Below are 8,321 nucleotides of genomic sequence, written 5' to 3' on the forward strand. Positions count from 1 at the left end.
AGGAAAGAAGACAACACTGGATCAGAGTGATTTTATTGATAGAAGTGCCCATACTAGAGATTCTGGATTTAATGTGTTACCTCTTGTGGCTGAAATAGCTCTAACAGTGTGCTTGTTCAGTTGACTGAAGCTAGTACTCAACATGACCTGTATTCAGTGAGGTAGAGATGGCAGCGTTTCCCCAGTTAATGTGTCTAGTGTCTAAGAAGGTAGGAATGTTGGAGAAGAGTCATCACATGAAATTGTATATACTCCCTAATCCCACCAAGTACATTCCTCAAGAGGGCTCGGAGGGTAGTTCTTCACCTAGGTGTTGACATAAGCCGTAGGGAGTCATAGCATCAGTATCCTTGAAAAACTTTATGGAGGATCTCCTCTGTAGCTTGGGTATATTGGAAGAGACATCACTGAGATGGGCTCCCTGATTTCATTGGCGATCATGGGGTCCTAGAGGAGCAGAGGCCAAGTGCAGGGCTAAACTTCCAGAGTCAAGGTGGAGGCCTTCACCGTAATGTGCAGCAGGATGAAGTGATAATCAGAATGTCTTGATTTGGACAGATCTTTGATCAGAGTGTCCCTGGAATGAAACAGATGAGCAGCTTGTTAAATATTATAAAATATTATTTTATAACAGAAAAACCTCCATGTCTTATGTCCAGAGCCTAACTTGAATTGTCACAGTGGAGCGTCTCAGCCTTTTAGCTAATTTCCAGATCTAAGCCAGTTCACAGACCTGAAGTCCTGATTGAATAGGAGGCCAGGTTCCCTAAGAGAAGACCTTGTAGCACTGCCACAAGCATATACGGTAAATCTTCTACAAGGAAGGGGGAAGGGAAAACCCAGACCTTTTAGGAATTACTAGACATTGGCTTTGAATTGATGTTAATATATGGGAACCCAAGAATCAGCATATCCAAAACCAAACTACTGATCTATCTCCCGACCCCCCAAATCCCTCCTACCATTGCCTTCCTCACCTCCTTCTCCATCTCAGTATCCTTCCAGTTGCTTAGGCCAAAACCTTGGGGTAATCTTTGACACACTCTTTCTTTCATTTTCCACATCTAATCTATCAGCAACATCTGTTGGCTCTACCTTCAGAACGCAGCCAGGTTTTGATCACTTCTCTTCCACTCCACTCCTATCACTCTGGTCCAAACCATGAGAATCTCTCGCCTGGATTACTGTAACTGTCTCTAATACGTCTCCCTTCTTCTAACCTCATCCCCCAATAGTCTATTCTCAACACAACAGCTAGATCAGTCCTTTAAAAATATGTCAATCATGTCACTTCTCTGCTCAAAACCCTGAAAAAGGCTCCCCGTTGCGCTCAAGTAAAAGCCGAAGTCCTCAATGGCTTATAAGGCTTTACAGGACTTGGCTCTGTCAGATCTCTGATCTTATCTCCCACTCTCGCCCTTCTCACTCACTTTGCCCCAAATATGTTTGGCCTCCTTGCCTGTTCCTTGAACACACCGACCATGCTCCACCTCAGGGCCTTTGACCCTCTGCCTGGAATGCCTTTCCTTTAGCTCTCCGCTTTGCGAACTCCTTCATCTCCTTTCAGACTCTATTCAAATCTCACCCAGATGAGATCTACCTTGACTACTGTATTTATTAATTCAGCCAGCCCCTTTCTGCAGCGTTCCCAAACCTTTTTACCCTGGTTTACTTTTTCTCTGCATCTTCTTGATTTTTTTTAACTTATCATTTGCTAACACACTAAATAATTTACTTATTTATGCTCATAAATGTCTCCCGCGCTAGGATGTAAGTTCAGTGGAGGCAGGGATCTTTGTTTTGTTCCCTAATATATCCCAAGCACCTGGAACAGTGCTTTGTGCTTAGTGGGTGCTCAATACATTCATTTCGTGAATAAATTTGGAAGAGACCCTGGAGACTAGGGAGGGTCTCTTGAGAGGGTGGGTCTTGGACCAGAGTAGTACAAGCTTTGGGCCCCAGAAGGCCTTCCAGGACCATCCAGTTTCCTTTTCGGGCCAGTGAAACATGAGGGAAGTCTCCTATGGGGCCCTGGGTAAGGTTTCGCTCTCAAGGAGACCCAGGAAGAAATGGTCCCTTTCCTCTAGATGATCTGTCTAGATGTGATTCTTAGAACTATTCTGGTCATCTTGGGACCACGAGGAGAGCAAGTTCAAGAAAAAAGGCCTCGGTACAGGGCATGTGAATAATCTGGGTCCTTTACTTATAATGTACCTTCAAGGGAGGGCCTGCTGCCCCCATCTGTGGGCAGTGCAGTCAGCTGACTGCGTATGGCCGTCACCTCCTTCAGGGTTGGCCTCGGCTGCTCAGAGCCCCCTTACCCAAGGTCAGGCCCTTCCCAGGGTGGCTCACATCCAGTGATCCAGGGGGGCGAGGATGTAAAAGTCTGGCCTTTTGACCCAAAGTGGGACTCTAATGGTCAATACTTGCTCCAAAGCATTGGCTGACTCAAAGACCTTTATGTGTCCCCATAAGGAAGAATAGAGGAGTACAGGAACCAAGGGGTAGAGCAGGAGTGACTCCACTTCCCATTATCCTGATAACCCACTGGAGGCCATGTACTTCCCAGCCCTACAACTCTGGGCTCTGCAGGGTTAGATGTCCTGGTCTTCAAAGGGGGCCCACTTTTGCCAAAAAGAGTTGCATTGAGTTATAAGCTACGTCTGCCTCCTGAGTGCTCTGAGCTCCTTGTACCCAGGGACCAGCAGTCAAGAAGTGGGTTCACTGTCGTGGCAGGGGTGTTTGACCCTGATTACAAATAGACGTAAGGCTGCTGTTACAAATGGGGACAAGGAGAAATACATGTGGATCCCGGGTGATCTACTTGCGTGCTTCTGGATACTCTCTGGCCCAACTGTAACTGTAAATGGCCAGGTGATGCAACCCTGGCCTACGAAGGGCATGGTGACCAGGGGCTCAGGCTCCTTGAAGATGAGGGTCTGGATCAGGCCACCACATGAGCCACTGAGGCCAGCAGAAGAGGGAATCTAGAATAGATAGAGGAGGAGGGAGATGATGAGTATTGATTACAGCCCCGACACCAACTGCAGTGGTGGGGGCTATAGTTCACCTCACTAACATTCCTCTTCCAAGTTTCCCTTCAGAAGGAGGGCCAGTGGACTCCTGAAGGAGCTGCTCCTTGAATGTATATGGGGAAGTGGATTTGAGCCCTCCAGGGGGGTTTGTGGTAGACATCAACTTTCAGTGAGGGGCTTGCTGCCCATCTGTGGCAAGTGCAGTCAGTAGATGGCCTGAAGCTGAGCCCCCCACACAAGGTCACACCCTTCCCAAGGCAGCCTGTATCTGGTGACTGGAGGAGGTGGTGTATAAAGGTCTGGCGGTTCCAGCCTAATGCAGGGCACGACTGACAATTCTCACTCCAGAGCTCCGTGCCAGGTTGGCAGAGCGAGGTTTTTCTAGGCCTGCATTGTAGTTCAGCTTCTTCTTCTGCCTGAGCCTTCCTTCATAAGAATTGTTTTCTAATAAACATCTTGTGCCCCAAATTCTGTCTCAGTGTCTGCTTTCAGAGAAGCCAGCCGTGACACCAGCAATGTGTTACTCTGGGGACAGACTCAGCCCCCAGGAACAATTCCGCCTCTTTCCAGCTTCCCTGCAGAGATCACAAGGCCATCTGAAGGGGGTTCTGAGCAGTTCCTCCAACACATCTTTCTAGTCTTTGAAATTTAGATGCTCTTTCCCACTGCCTCCCTTCAACATTTGCTCTACAAACAATATTAAGCACCCACTAATTCCAGAGCCTTGATAATTTGTAAATGCCTTCAGGAGAGAATGAGAATAAATCTTTGTGCCATGAAGGGCCTAGACCCTTAGTCGTCAGCTCCAACCCTAGTTAGAGAGGCCGTCCTTGCCAGCACTAGTGATCTAAGAGATTGGTCACCAGGAGATGGGAGGCCAGGCCAAGTGTTGTTTGGTGATGCACTGTGGGATCTGCAGTCAATTGCTTACCCCTTAGAGACTGCCCCTAGCAAGACTGAGATTAGCTGAGCTTGGCACTGTGAGGTACAGGCTGCAATGACAATTTTGTTTCCAAATTTTCCCAGTCTACCCTACAGCATCTACAGGAAGCAAGTCCATGGAATTGAGGGGATATAGAGACTGGGGAGTGGTCTACCCCAGAACTCTCAGAAAGCTCCTGATTGTGTTTGAGCAAGGTGTTCCAGGCTCACCCACCAGGGGGCAGTCTTCCCCTTCAAGAAGCCTTCCTGAGTCACCTTCACTTACCGGCTCTCTTTTCTGAGCTCCAGTAGCCCAAGGGTCCACACCACTGCCTGGCATCGCTGTGCACCCCCTGGACATCCTTAGTGCTGCTGTTCCACCTGGTGACCACTCCGATGGTTATTCACCTTCACACTTGGTGCTTTGTGTTACCAGTTTACCGGTAAGAGCAGTAATTCCTACGTTTATATTTTTCCCTGTAGTTTATGAGATGTCTTCACATATATTATTCTCAATTGGCTTGCAAAGCAACTTGGAAAAATAATTTATTTATGGCCTTTTCAGAAGAGGTAACAGGCTCACAGAGGTGAAGTGGCCCCACTTATTGAAGTCACACAGTAAGTTCTGCTGCTGCTGCTATCACGGACATCTATTAAGCACTGCTGTGTGCCAAGGATGATGTTAAGGGTTAATTTACTTAATTCTACAGTAATTAAGACAGTGAAGTGTTTTGCCAGTAGAGATAGACAAATAGATAATATATAGAGCTTATGAATTGTATGGTTCGAATCTCCCATGTCCCTACTGAATTTTTGTTTGTTTACTTGATCTATCAATTACTAGGAGAGGGGTGTTAAAACATCCCACAATGGTATGGCAGATTTGTCCATTTCTCTCTGTAGCATTTTGAAGCTACGTTGTTAGATGCATATCAATTTAGAAATGTTCTCTCTCTCTGAATTGAACTCTATCATTAGAGAGTGACACTCTTTATCTCTAGTGATGCTTTTTGCCTTAATATTGCTATTTCATCCTTGTTTGTTTTTTTGCCTGGTATTTCTTTTTCCAAACTTTGTCAGTCTGTGCTCTGATGTTTTAGATCTGTCTAGAACATTGATATTTAGAACATCAATGGATTTTGTTCTTTTATTCGGTCTTACATCCTTTATCTTCGAACTGGAGAATTTAGCTCATTTATTGAGATTGATATATTTGTATTTATTTCTCTCATCTTGTAATGTGCATTATATTTGTGGTACTTTGCCCCTCTCCTTTTTTAAAAACATTTTTGGGGTTGATCCCCTATCCCACCCCCAACTCTGTTCATTCGGAAGGTGTTTTTTAATGGTTACTTCAGCAATTCTACCCTAATGATTAGTCTGTCTACTGAGTTTTCAATTTCAATTAGCATATTTTTCCATTTTCAGAAATTGTATTTGGTTCTTTTTCAAATTTACCAGTTACATAGTATCAAGCGTCTCTTTTATTTCTTTAAAATATTAAAAAAGGTTATTTTACATTGTGTGGCTGGTAATTCCAATATCTTTGAAGGTCTGTTTCCACCATCTCTCAATTCTGCTTGTTTTCCCTCATAGTGCGTTGTTACCTTGTGTGTTTGGTTATTTTTACCATGAGCTGCTCATATTGCCTAGGAATTTGTAGGAATTATTTGAGGCCTGTGTCGATGTTGAGTTCCTTCAGAGACAATTTGCATTTATTGCTGTCAATAATCTGATGGTACTACCAATCCACACCACTTTAAATTAAATTCTCTGCTTGAGGATTTTAGGATGACATAGGTAATGTGATTTGACTTCAGCTTTCATGAAAGAGCTGGCTTGTAAGTTACAAGTTCTCAAAGGAGATTTTATGTTTTCCTCTTCCCAGGGCCAGAGTTGATAAAGGGAAATTTCATCTCTCCTCCCTTCTGACTGCCAGCGTGTATTTTACGTCAGCCCTTGCACGTAGTTATAACGCTTTGTGGTCTCCTATTAGAGTTCCCATCTTGGAGAGGCTCTGGGCTTTATCTCCTGCCTCCCATATATCCTATGCAGACATGAAAGGAGGATGTCGTGGTCCCCAGGGTTTGGCAGGCATCCTAAGGGTGAAAGACAATTCAGGCATTTACTTTCCTCTCCACCGTTGCTGGTTTCACTTCATTTGGGGGCTTGGCGTATTCCTTACTTTCATGGTAACAACATAGTAAAAAAGAATTTTAAAAAACCCTTTATACAACATTTTAATTTTTTTCATCAGGAAGTCACTTAGGTATCTAATTCACTACATTGTTGGAAAAATGTTAAAACATGGATTTCATCATCATAACTCACATTTATTTTTTTTATGACATTTTTATAGTCTTTTATACATTCTGTTATGAGTTTTATATAGCATGACTTGTGTATATTATTACTTATAATGATAATATGTCATTTAATTTTTACAACTAACCCAGAGGGGTAGATATTATTGTCCTCATTTTATAGATGAAGAAATATAAGCTCTGAGTTTTACCCAAAGTTAACCAACTATATGGCTGAACAGGGACTTAAGCCATTGGTATCCACCCTCCAGAGGTTCTTAACCTTTGGAGGACATGGACTCCCTTAAGAATCCAATGCAAGCTCTAGACCCTCTCCCCAGAAACGTGTACCCTGGTGCAGATACACTAAAATGTCAGAGGGTTTGAGATTCTCTGAGATCCATCCGTGGATCCTACATTAAGAACCCCTGCATGTTATAGTGCTGGGAGGTGGAACAAAAGACACATTAGTTTTTTAGCTTCGATCACAAGTTCATATTCCTCGGCCTGTCTTTGAAGACCCTTCATAATCTGATCTCACTATATTCCTCCAGCCTTTTTTTCCTGACATGCATTCCTGGCAATAGTCCATCTAGGCATTCCCATGATCTCTCCTCAATTCTAGCCTTGCCTCTGTGCAGTGTGGAGTAGTGATTAAGATCACGGGCCTCACGCCGGGACAGCCTGGGTTCAGATCCTGAACCAACTGTGGACCTTGGGCAGGTTATCTACCCTCTGTGTGCCTCTGTTTCTTTACCTGTGAAATGGTGAAGAACAGTACCTACCTTGCAGAGTTGTGGGGGATTACATGAGTCAATGCATGTAAAGCACTTAAAGCAGTGTCTGGTGCAGAGTAACTGCTTAACACATTTTAGTGGTTATTACTATTCTCTCATGTACAGTGTGTCATTATAGGTTCCTAGATCTCATCTATAAACTGGGAGAGGATTCTTGTAAATAAAAGAGTTTTTAAAAGTATCTAACATAGTGGCTAGCACACAGTAGGGCTAATTTTCTTGAGAGGCAATTTTTTTTTTTTCTATTTTAAGAGGGCAGTAGAGCTTTCTGCCCTGAAGGCCTGGGGCTTCACTTGTCTCAGTGGAGAGACAGGTGCTTTGCTTCCCAAGTCTCGAGGGCAATGGAATGGCTCAAAGTGTTGAAAGGCGGGAATGAGCAACCCTACCCAGCTCAACCATAGTGGTATTTCCTGAGACTGAAGGAATGGACAAGTGGCTGATTCAGTGAGAACTAGGCTCAAGCAGAGACCCCTGGCAGCACGACTTCTGATGGGATGGAATGTGAACAAGGTCCCGGTGTTTGAATGGGGCGTAAAGAGGACCCATGAACAGGAAATGCTGGACCATGTGGACTTGGTCAATAAGCATCTCACTGGACAGAGTGAAGACCAGAGGCCTTCTCTAAGTCTTATGGATGGTTCTGGAGAAGTTCCCTCTGATCTTGGGAAAGATTAAGGATAAAGGATAAAGAAACGTGATGTTTCTTTTTCTTTCCTTCCTTCCTTCCTTTCTTCCTTCCTTCCTTCCTTCCTTCCTTCCTTCCTTTTCTCTCTCTCTCTCTCCTCTCTCTCCTCTCTCTCCTCCCTCCCTCCCTTCCTTTCTTTCTTTCTTTCTTAAGAAGATTGGCCCTGAGCTAACATCTGTGCCAATCTTCCTCTATTTTGTATGTGGGACAAAGCCACAGAATGGCTTGATGAGCTATGTGTAGGTCCATACCAGGGATCCAGGCCTGCGAACCCGGGGCCTCCAAAGTGGAGCATGTGAACTTAACCACTACACCACCGGGCCAGCCCCAAATGTGATGTTTCTTATACCCTAGTGTCTTGGAGCAAATTTATAGTAACATATTGTGTGTTTTGTGCTTTCAAATGAGGGCAGGGGTATGTAACATTCCTTTGTAACTTTCACAATCTTTTCATTAGTAATCTTCCATAATGGGTAGAATCATTGAATTTTATTTGTTTTTTGTGAGGAAGATCAGCCCTGAGCTAACATCTATTGCCAGTCCTCCTCCTTTTTTTGCCCTTTTTCTCCCCAAAGCCCCA

Source organism: Ceratotherium simum, chromosome 22 (genome assembly GCF_057802395.1).
Source record: "Ceratotherium simum simum isolate JZ-2026a chromosome 22, ASM5780239v1, whole genome shotgun sequence".
NCBI lineage: Eukaryota > Metazoa > Chordata > Mammalia > Perissodactyla > Rhinocerotidae > Ceratotherium > Ceratotherium simum.